Source organism: Triticum urartu, chromosome 6 (genome assembly GCF_003073215.2).
Source record: "Triticum urartu cultivar G1812 chromosome 6, Tu2.1, whole genome shotgun sequence".
Classification (NCBI taxonomy): Eukaryota; Viridiplantae; Streptophyta; class Magnoliopsida; order Poales; family Poaceae; genus Triticum; species Triticum urartu.
In genome coordinates this window covers 394,233,450-394,245,530 of record NC_053027.1, presented here as the reverse complement: position 1 = coordinate 394,245,530, position 12,081 = coordinate 394,233,450, and positions in this window count along the sequence as shown.

Genomic DNA, 12,081 nt, shown 5'->3' with positions numbered 1-12,081 from the left:
TTTGTAGTGATTGTAACAGTAGCAGCGGGAAAGTAAATAAGCGTAAACTAGTATATGGAAAACTCGTAGGCACCGGATCAGTGATGGATAATTATGCCGGATGCGGTTCATCATGTAACAGTCATAACATAGGGTGACACAGAACTAGCTCCAATTCATTAATGTAATGTAGGCATGTATTCCATATATAGTCATACGTGCTTATGGAAAAGAACTTGCATGACATCTTTTGTCCTACCCTTCCGTGGCAGCGGGGTCCTATTGGAAACTAAGGGATATTAAGGCCTCCTTTTAATAGAGAACCGGAACAAAGCATTAGCACATAGTGAATACATGAACTCCTCAAACTATGGTCATCACCAGGAGTGGTCCCGATTATTGTCACTTCGGGGTTGCCGGATCATAACACATAGTAGGTGACTATAGACTTGCAAGATAGGATCAAGAACTCACATATATTCATGAAAACATAATAGGTTCAGATCTGAAATCATGGCACTCGGGCCCTAGTGACAAGCATTAAGCATAGCAAAGTCATAGCAACATCAATCTCAGAACATAATGGATACTAGGGATCAAACCCTAACAAAACCAACTCGATTACATGATAAATCTCATCCAACCCATCACCGTCCAGCAAGCCTACGATGGAATTACTCAGGCACGGTGGTGAGCATCATGAAATTGGTGATGGAGGATGGTTGATGATGACGACGGCGATGAATCCCCCTCTCCGGAGCCCCGAACGGACTCCAGATCAGCCCTCCCGAGAGGTTTTAGGGCTTGGCGGCGGCTCCGTATTGTAAAACGCGATGATTTCTTCTCTCCGATTTTTTTCTCTACGAAAGCAAATATATAGAGTTGGAGTTGGCGTCGGAGGGTTTCCAGGGGTCCCACGAGGTAGGGGGGCGCGCCCTAGGGTGGGGGGCCCACCCTTGTGAGAAGGGTGTGGCCCCCCTGGTCTTCATCTTTGGCGAGGATTTTTTATTATTTTTTCTCAGATGTTTCGTGGAGTTTCAGGTCATTCCGAGAATATTTATTTTCTGCACATAAAACAACACCATGGTAATTCTGCTGAAAACAGCGTCAGTCCGGGTTAGTTCCATTCAAATCATACAAGTTAGAGTCCAAAACAAGGGCAAAAGTGTTTGGAAAAGTAGATACGACGGAGATGTATCAGAGACATCGATCTCCAGGAAGCGAGCACCGACCAACGAGTTGACCATGTTGGTGGACCAACCCATGGAGACGAAGAACTCCAAGAAACAAGCACTGGCCAAAGAGTTGACGACGTTGGCGGACGAACTCCTCAAAGAAAGCTGGAAGAATAGCAAGGGCCCCACCATGCCTACCCCAGAAACTCTAATGGCCACCTATGCGAGGCTCAAGGCCAAGTTTGAGGAGATAGTCGCCGTTCAGAAGTAGTATTCCCTTGGCAAGGTGATGGCCCCCATCGAGGATGAGGAGATGGCCCCCGGAGGGATGGGATCCCCCAGTGAGATGCACAAGGTAAAAAATAATGGCTTACCATAGTTGTGGTTTTTGATTATTTGCAATGTGCTTGCTAATATGTTAGGGTTGTGCAGGTGCCGGTGCACGTCCTTGATGATTCCGATGTCACGGCCCGTCCTGTGGACAACGCCCCAGAGATCGTTTTCAATGTCGGGGTCCACCCTGTGGACATACACCTAGAGATCGATTCTGATGCCGCTGTCCATCCTGTGGACATCGCCCTAGAGATCGATTCCGATGCCGTGGTCCGACCTAGTTGTGGTCATTTCCTGAGAGATCGATGACAAGAAATAGTTGGTCGCGCTAATCCTTCAGGGTAGTTTGCATTGTGTTTAATTACCAGAATGATGCATGTTATCAAACCATCTTAGGGCTAGTGCACTATCTTGTGTGGGCGGTACTTGCTACTTTTGTTTGATAGTGAATCATGCGAACCCTCTCCGAGTTATGGAAAAAGATGTATCCTCACCAGCTTTTGATGTAATATATGGCATGCTTAGATGTAAGTTTGAACTGTTTATCATATCAGTAGGGCTTGTTTGATGATTCTTGGTGTTAGTAGGCTAGCTACTGTGTGAGCTATAGTACATGGAAAACACTCACCGAAGAGAAACGTTGGGGCTGATGAGCTCTTGGTACGCTTATAGGTCTGATCCATCGTCGACCGGCCAATGGCCCAAGCTCCTAAAATTGTAGGCTTAGCGATCGATCATACAATAGTCGACATAGATACATTTGAGGCCTCATTTGGTTCATAGGGTAGGAAAATTGTAGCAAAAGTACAGAGACATGGTACAGTGGGTTTGGCCTAGTGGGTTTCAGTGATATGAAGTGGTACAGTGCCGTCCAGTCTTCGCGTGTGGTAGCAGTATTGCGGGTATAGTAAGTTTTCTTGAAGAAGCAGAATTCAACGAAGTAATGATGGTTCCTTTGTCCGACCAACTTACAGTGGGAAAGGTTGGGCCTGCGCTATGACCGGGGTGGACCAGGATAATTTTGTGCATGGTAGGCGGACCAGGATGGTCGGCGTCCCACATGTCGGTGAATGAAAGTATTCTTTCTGATATAGAGGACGAGAAACAAGTATTCATTGTTTATTTTTGATGAAAGCTATTGTCTCCACTATTACGATGGAGGAGTGTGAAACACGGCAACCCAGTGAACTTGGCATGTGCACCACTCCCTCCTTCCTCATGTAATACTACCATAGTGTTGACTATAAGGTTGGCTATAAGGTTACAACTTTTTGTCACTTTCTCTCTATCTATTTCCTCTCAAATGTTTTTTACCTTTCTTTTTTAGACACAATTGTTTTTATGCTTCTTTTTTTAGAATTAGTTTTTTTATACCTAGGAGCACGTGTAGAGACGGGCTCTTGTAGAGCCCACTCCTTGACTTTGTTAATGCCTCTCTCTCCTCCACATAAGCGGGCTTATAGCCCAGTATTTTACTAGTACTACTTGCTATGAATGCGGGCAGCTGGCGTATGAGGAGGGAGCGCACGGGGGAGGGGGAGGGGTTTTCTGGTAGGCCAGGGCTGTCAAAAGCGGGCTTGGAAGCAGTCCGGACTCCCGCATGGCCCACCTCACATTAGCACCATATATTTCTTGGAGTCCGTGCGCGGCGGGCGGGCGATCTCTTCTCCCTCCCCGTCTTTCTCTTCTCAGCCGACGCCTGCCGAGCGATTAGATTTCAGCTATCGACGATTTATTCAATTGCAGTTCCACATGTCAGTGAAAATGCAAGATAATGCGTGTCCCCTCTGGTGAGCGGCATGCCAGCCGGACTGTCGGGGGTGCGCGACGCGACGGTACGAGTTGTAAGTGTGCCGCCTTTTCCTTTTGAACTTGCAAAGCGTAACATTTTCATGCGATCGATCGATAGAAATCCAGAACAAAATGACGAGGGTGGGGCTTTCCTGCATGTTAGGCAGGCTAGTTTGAGTGATATGACGCGCTACAATGCCATCCACTTGCTCCATTTTTATGTAAGCAAGAGTCTACAATCTTACGTGGGAGGAGTGCGAAACACGATGGATCTGATTTTGATCGAGGGATAACTATTCCCTGTGAAATAATGGAGCACTGTTAGCGATTATAGCATGATAGTTAGGGAATCTCCAGCGCTGGCCCACAAATTTACACCGGCATCTGTCCGAGGACACTAATGCCAGAGAGCTTTGGAGCGTGCCCGGAGTGGAGCCACCGATGTCCTTCATCTCCTCCTGCGACAGTACGTCCAAGAGAGCTTTGGAGCGCGCCTGGAGCGGAGCCACTGATGTCCTTCGTCTGCTCCTGCGACAGTACATCCAAGAGAGCTTTGGAGCGTGCCCGGAGCGAAGCCGCCGATGTCCTTCGTCTGCTCCTGTGACAGTACGTCCAAGAGAGCTTTGGAGCGCTAGGAGGCCATGGTTGGAGTGGTGCCGACAGAAGGAAGGGACAGGAGGAGAATGAGTGTGGGTCTTTGGCTATGGCTGGGAGCTGGGGATCAAGTTACTATAGCGAGCGAATGGCAATGAGCCACGACAGACGGATGGATGGCTGGCGCCGGAGTAGGTTCGTTGGCAGTCGTGTGTCATTAATGTGGGTGGCGGATGCAAGGATGGCCGTGGTGTCGTTAACACGGAGCAGTCGCTTGCACCAGGATGACGCGCGGGTGGCGCTCTCTTGGCCGTCACGCTGCTGCAATGCCGACGCCAGTGAGAGGTCGCGTCAGGCGGGAATGCGGACGCTGCTTCAGTGACTTAACTGCAAGTGCAGTTGGGTCACTGACATGTGGGCCCAACAGGCATCTGGCCCGCATGTCAGTGACACACCAACTGCACCTCTAGTTAAGTTCCGTGAATGCGGCATTGACATTTTGGAGGTACGGTGACCATTTCAGGCGGGAAGCACACGCTAGCGATGGAAGGGGTTTCGGTAGGACCGTTCGGTAGGCCAGGGCGATCAGACGCTGGCGTGGTGGTAAAATGTGAACTCATGGATGACGAGCCTTTGAAGTGTATGCGGCATGTATTGACAACCAGGCATCCATGCAACTGCTCTTGTCGCCAGCTAGCCTTCGACGACCACCATTAGACACTACACAACCATGCATACCTTACGAATAATGGACGAATCGATCAGACACACACTCGTGTGCAGTGGCACTATGATTGGTCGCTCACGATACATATATAGGTACCATAGTACCCTCTCTAGCTAGGCTATTTTATAGATTGTCGTTGTGATGGATGATATACATGAGCAAGGTGCCGAGTCATGAGTATGACCGTTGGTGTTGAGCCAGGTGAATACATGCTCGGTGTTTGCGAAGGCCTCCAGCAAACGTCTAAAAAGTAATGTCAGGTACCGCCGGGGCGCACAGGTGACGGGCTTGCCGTTTGCGTTGCGCCATGAGCAGGACTTTGATTGAGAGGGCGACATGCATGCATTAGCATGGTTTGACAATGTGAGCGTGAGTGTCTGCACGCGTACATGCTACTTGCCTCTATGGACGGTGTGTGCTAATGTGTGCATCACATATAATATAAAAAATCGGTTTGTGCATTTAACACAAAGTATTTCATTTTCATTTGACTGACGAGTGTGCGTTGCAGCGACGAGTCCGTGGTTTGATTCCTCACATACACATAATTTTGGTTTTTATTTCTTTCTCCACTGACAGGTAGGCCCGCATAGATAGATAGATAAAGAACACGAGCTGATGAGGCGCATGCGGACTGTTTGACTGGTCAACCAGACAAATACGGAGCTATATGCTGAGCCAGTGACCGGATAGTCACCATATCTCGTATACAATGATCAAAGTGAGCTATCAAGACAAGTTCGATGACCGCCAATGCATTTTACTCAGTAATAAATGACCAGGATTGAAGGGGAATCCAAATTTCCTTCGTCTTCTGTCCTTGAGCTCTTGAAAAACCAATGCACTATACGGTTTTCTGGCCACTCCACCCAAGAGCTCTCACCAAGCGTCGTTCATGCCACCGCGCCGCACACTAACTGGTAAGGAAGCGATGGCATCCCGCCATGCCGAGTTCCTCGCCGCCCACGACCGCACACAAAATGGTAGGGAAGCGATGGCATCCCACCGTGCCGAGTTCATTGCCGCTCGCGACCTCACACCTACGTGGGCGGAATTTGAAGCTGCGAAGGCCGAATGGGCGGTAGAGCAAGAGGCGGCCAAAGACGCATACAGGGAGCAGAAAAGTCAGAAAGCACTCAAGAAAAGAGAGGCCCGCCACCGCAAAAAAGAAGAGGACGCACGCGCTGCTGCGGAGAGGTCGGCGGAGATCCAAGCACGGTGGGGTGTCGCCGACAAAGCCGGGAAGGAGAACGACGGCGTCTAGCCAGCATGTGAGTAGTAGTAGTACTAGTAGTTAGTGTGTGTGTGTCTGTGTCGCCCATACATTTGTTTAATTAATTACGAGCATGTACCAGTACGAGTTACTACTATAGTTTTTAGAGCTAATTACCAGTAGATTAGCCTAGACTTAATGGATAAATTCCTATCATATGCATCAAATGGCATCTCTTTCTCTATAGGAATTGAGATGCATGTCATCTCACTTCCTATGATTTTCATATTCCTATAAAACTCCTATTCTATGAACCAAAGGAGGCCTCTGTTGGAGTAACTATCGTAGCTAGTAGTACTGCTGGTACAGTAGTTTTCTTCAAGAAGTGAAATTCAACGAAGTCATGATGGTTCCTTCGTCCGAGCAACTTCATAGTAGGAAAGGTTGGGCTTGTGATTTGACGGCTCATTAGTCATTATTACTGTGGCGCAACGACTGGGGTGACTCTCCCTTGGAGTTCTGCATGCATGGCAAGTGGACCAAGATGGTTGACATCCCACATGTCAGTGAACGGAAGTTTTCTTTCCGATATCAAGGAGAAAGGAAACCGCGTGGTATAGTATCACTGCTGATTTATATTTATTTTTTTATTTCTGATGAATGCTAGCATTTCAACTCTTACGATGAAGGAGTGCCAAACACGGCACGTGCTGGATGTCCCACACATCGGCGAAAGGAGTGGGACATGAACAACGTGGTAGAGCGTCTCCACTTCTTCCACTTCTGGGTAGGAGACCACATGTAGTAGTACTAGTGGTATGAACGATACAAAGTGCGACCTGGAGAGAAAGACATGTCTAGTTGGAAGGTCTCGGGGCATACACGTAAACAAATATAAAACCTAATATGTGCCTCCAATTAATATAGTAGTAGTAGAGTACTTAGGCACGTACTCCATAACATCACCGTGCATTGCACGTACAACATTTAGTGGTAGTAAGAGACAAATGCCTATATTCCACGCACGTTCATACTATTTGTGCCTTTCTACTTCACTTACTGCGCTACATTACTCAGGTTCATACGCCCACTCCTGGGTACATGTCCGTCTCGTAGTTCCAGTCCCACGTGTTCTTCATAGATGGAACGATCCATAACTATGGGCAACGGGAGTCCATATCATCATAGTTAGTGTGGCTCCCCATGATGGAGACTCATCCAAACTATGGCCAACCTCGACGCGGAGCAGTCGCGTGCATCGGGATGCGGCGCTCTCGCGACCGTCATGCTACTTCAAAGCGGGCGCCAGTGAGAGGTCGCCTCCGCTCTGGCCAGTTATTAATGTGGCACCGACGCTCCGGGGCGACACTGACCCTTTCGCGTGGGAAGCGCACGCCGGCAAGGGAGGGGGTTGGGTCGGCCAGGGCTGTCAGACGTGAGCATGGTGGTGGTATTGGTTTTGAACCATTTCAGGTGTAGTACTGGTAGTTTCCAAAACTACTCAATTATTGCACTCAGTTTCCTAAGAAATTATGGTAAAAACGTTACTCCACAGCCCGCGGGAAGCGACCGGTCAACCCTTATATAGGAGTGCTAGCACAAAAAGATGCATGCATGACCACTAAAATTTCCAGATTAAAGCGCCGATCCGGTGGGAGTATGGCGTATGTCGTTACCTTCCGCTGGGCATGGCTACCGGGCGATGGCGACCAGAGAAGAGGCTGTGGGAGGGGAATGAATGCAACTACTATTTGGGTTCTCCGTCCATCTTAAATAAATGCGCACCATCACGTGTACCCGCGGGTGCACAAATTGTAACAGACGTGTCTGCTTAAGGGGGCATCACGTAACTGGTGTGTGTGTGTGAGATTCTAAGAGACAGAGTGTGTGTGTGCGACTCTACTCATCGGACATGTACTCAACCTTTTGCATCAGGATATAAGTATAATGGTATTACAATTTAGCTAGTGATTTACGTGGCCATGTTAACATGGTTGTGTAAAAAAATGTCACTTCCTGCTCATGATTTGCGTTATATAATTACTAGCAAGATGCCTGTGCATTGCATGGAACATCAAGATGCATTTTTTTACAAAACACCTGTTGCGATTGACCCATGGAGGAGTAATCCCATGTGTAAAAACTAATGATATCTCAAGAATTTTATCGAAAAAATGGTATCTCGATAATTTCATCGAAAAATGAAAGATGAGAGATAAGGTGAGGAGGAGAGGAGCGTGGTGGTGACTAGTGGTCGGACTGGGCGGAGGCATGGGGATGGACAGCACCGGCAGGCGACAACGGCCACCATGCTAGATTGTTCCAGAGACTTCCTTTTTTAATTGCTCAACAATGAGGTTGTGGGAGATAAGGATGAACGAGGCAAGGCCTTATCTATAAATGTGGAGAGAGGTGCGTGTATATTTTGTAAAATTGTCATAGTTTGCTTTCTATCTGTCAGATATAGACCGGACGGTCTATATTACAAGATGGCAGGCACACCACCATCACCAACTCGGTTTTTTACAAGAGTAGAGATGATAAGTTTGCTAACTACTAAAGTAAAGAGGAATTTGTCCATGTTATACAAGTAAATTAAGGTGATTGTTTATCATACGGGTAAGGTTGGACGAAGGGTGGTAGGAACAAATGCTCTGCCTAGAGCATGTGTGTGTGAGATGGAGTCTTAGTGTGTGTGTCTGTGGGTGGGTGGGTGGGTGCGTGTGTGTGTGTGACGCAGAGTCCTCGGTGGCGAATGTAATTTAAGTGTGCGTGGCTTCATCATAGGGAGGTGATGTGTATGGAAGAGGCCACCAACAAGGGGGTGCGAGAGAGAAAAGGCCCGTAGAGAGGGAAGAGAAGGCATGTGCACGTGAGAGGAGTCGACATCGAGAGAACGTGTTTGTTCGAGAGACATCAAGGAAGACTACTATATATTGATGGTGCATGTAGGAGGGAATTAAACGAAGGGATGGTCTTATTGGTTTCGGGGATATAGGGGAAGAGTGAGAGAGGCGGGGGAGGGGGGTAGCTAGAAGGAGATTGTTTAAGTGCGAGTGTGTGTTTTACCCATCCAGGCGGAAGTTGTGTGCACACAAGAAGAGAACGATTCGACGTGGCGTTAGGGCTGAGGGTAATTAACTACGTATCGAGACATAGGAGACCTTGAACGTCCATGTGCGAGAGGTATACATGTATACGTGGGATGTGTGTGTGCGCGCGCATGATCGAGATAAAAGAAAGAAGACATAAGTCATAAGATCAATGACATGGGAGAGACGGATCGGTATGACAATATGCATGCATGTGAGAGTGCAGGGAAGAAGGCCCGATAATTGAGCACGTGTTTTTGTGTTTAAGAGATAGTGGTGTGGGCTGGAGCATGCATCTATGGCGAGCAGAGGGAGCGAGACACAACGATTGTGCAAAAGAGATCAACCTATAGATGCATGTATGGAGAGACATATATAGTGTGCGTGATAGGAAGCAAGAGTGCGTGCAATAAAGAAATGTTGATGGATAAACTACAGATAGATACAGAGATAGAGATGCTAGCTAGAGGGACATCGGCTAGTTTGAGTGTTGGAGATGACCGCTGGGTGGTTCAGAGGGTGAAGTTATGTGTGTGTGAGAGAAAGATAAAAAGAGGGCACATGACTGCATGTAGAGAGAAACATATATAGTGTGCATGATAGGAAGCAAGAGTGAGGGCGAGAAAGAAGGTTGATGGAGAAATAGATAAATAGAAAGATAAAGATGCTAGCTATTGTGTGTTAGAGATAGGAGTCGAGTGGATCAGAAGGCTGAGTTATGTGTGTGGGTGTGAGAGAGATAGAGAGAGGGTGCATGTGAGTCACATACAAACAAATATCAGAGAGAAATGAGATCCCGAGAGACGAAGTTTTGTGTCTGCGAGAGAGAAAGATATTTCACAATGAGAGTGATAGCTAGAGAGACATATGAGGGAACGCAAGATATCTCTAGGGAGAGAGAGAGTGTGTGTGTGAGCGACATACAAGAGAATGGTGGAGCAATATGAGACCCTGGGAGACAGAGTTTGTGTTTGTGTGTGATAAAGAGATATTTAAGAGGAAGAGTCATTGCTTCTCATACCTAAGGACCGAAAGACATCTCTGTGTGAGAGGGGGTGTGCGAGTGGCACACAGGGGAATAGTAGAGAGAAATGAGACCCCGGGAGACGAAGTTTGTGTTTGTGTGAGAGAAAGAGATTTCACATGGAGAATCATAGTTAGAGACACATAGCAGGGATCGAGATATACTTAGAGAGAGATAGAGTGATGAAGGTCGAGGGAGAGATACCGTCAGCGTGTTACGAAGATAAAAGATCATTGTCGACATACAGGTAGCACGAGAGATACCCAAGAGATGATGAACGCGTATAGGTCTAGAGAGACACTCCTATATAAACATGAGTGATAAATATGAGACGAATATCTGGATTTAAGGGGATTCAAATATTTAAACTAGAGATCACGACATCGATAGTATCATAACGTAAATTGGTGTATCAAACATGCATATTCATTTGAATTTGGGGACACGTGTAATGTTATATAGTTTATCAATATTAGTGATCCATAGATTCTTTAATTAGAGACAATGCATGGTTTGTATGCAATTAATGTCTAAACGGGACGACACTATATGTTGTGTGTGTGAAACACATTATACATGTTTGAGAAGTAAAAAACCCGCATGAAACACACATTAATCGGAGACAGTTAGCGAGGAATGCACACATTGGATTTCAACATAAAGTGGTTTCAAATATTTGAAAATCCAAATTAAGATGGATACAACCTTATGAATATGAGATCATGCCATTTGTAAACCATATTTATGTATAAAGGGTGTTGTGCTTTTGAAAGTATATATAAAAAACGATGTATATAGAATTTTATTCCAATCTAAAATGGATCCTGCCTGAAAAAAATAGAATACAAACTGGATTCGAATTGAGTTGGCATGGTAAACGTGCACTCTTGCTCTGCAAAAATTTGAAAGAAGAAGGGAAAGTCGCAGTAACCGCGCGAAACCAAAATCTGCGAGATGGAAATTACTGCCTATCCCTGACATGCAAAGCCTATCGGCTCGATTTCTATAGGTTTCAATAGGGGTAGGTTTGTAATTTCACTCAAATGTGACATAACCGCCTCTCACCTAGATTCATACACGGTGGGCACTAAAACACAATGTATCCTCGGCCGAAATCGACTCCCTCCCCGATTCATAGATGGTGGGCGCCAAACAAACTCTCGTCGGCAAATATTCGGTGTATGCGAGATTACCGTCGTATCCCCAACCGACTAATATTGCTGTGATGTAGGAAATTTTAACAGGGGCTAAGTTTGTAAATTTCCTCACATTTGAGACAAGCGCGCCCCAAAGACATGGTTCCCCCTTCCTCTCTCCCTTCATTTCCCCATTCGTACTCCGTGGGCGCCAAAACACCCTCTCCACCCCAGCCTCCTCCGTCTGCCACCCCATCCACCGTCATCCTCCTCCACCATGATGGAGCTGATACCCCGACACCGTCGTCTATTATAAGAGATCGACCTCTCTCATCCATGGCTTTGGACCCGGATCCTTGCATCCCGTCCTTTCGCTTCATCCCCGCCGTCGTCCACCTTGTCGGCGCCGCTCCTACGACCGTCTCGTCCACTGTGCCCCATCGCCACCGTCTACCCTCCTAGATCTGCTTCCACGCCGCTAACAGCCATCGCTACCGGAGCACTATCAAATTCTCAGTAGATGCATACACGGCGCCACACCAGAGGCGGTACTCTTTCGTATCTGCTCAACTTATTTATCGCAACAAGAAAATAGATTGCCACTGCTTTACTCTGATTTCTTGTCCATCACTTACTTGTTAGTTGAAAGCAAACATTGGTTGCGAAGTTGCCTTTGTCCGGTTTGCACCTTCAGATCTGCCATGCCACGCTCAACACTATACTCACAATGCTTATGGTTTTCCCCTTTTATATTCCACACTAGTTAAATGACAGTAGACTAAATTTCAAAATTGGGTCAGTCAATTTTTGAGCGCTCGCCGGAGTTCGCTGGTGCAAAGGAAGGGGCTCGGGTGGGGTTGGTGGTTGTGGGGGCGGTGGTGGGGCCTCGCCGAACGAAGAAAACTCAACGTGGGCGGGGGCGGGGGTGGGGGTTGGGGTGGCGGAGGAACACAGGCGGTGGGGGCGGTTCAGGGGAGGGCGGGGGGTCGGGGCCAGTGGTTCGGCCGGCACCCCATG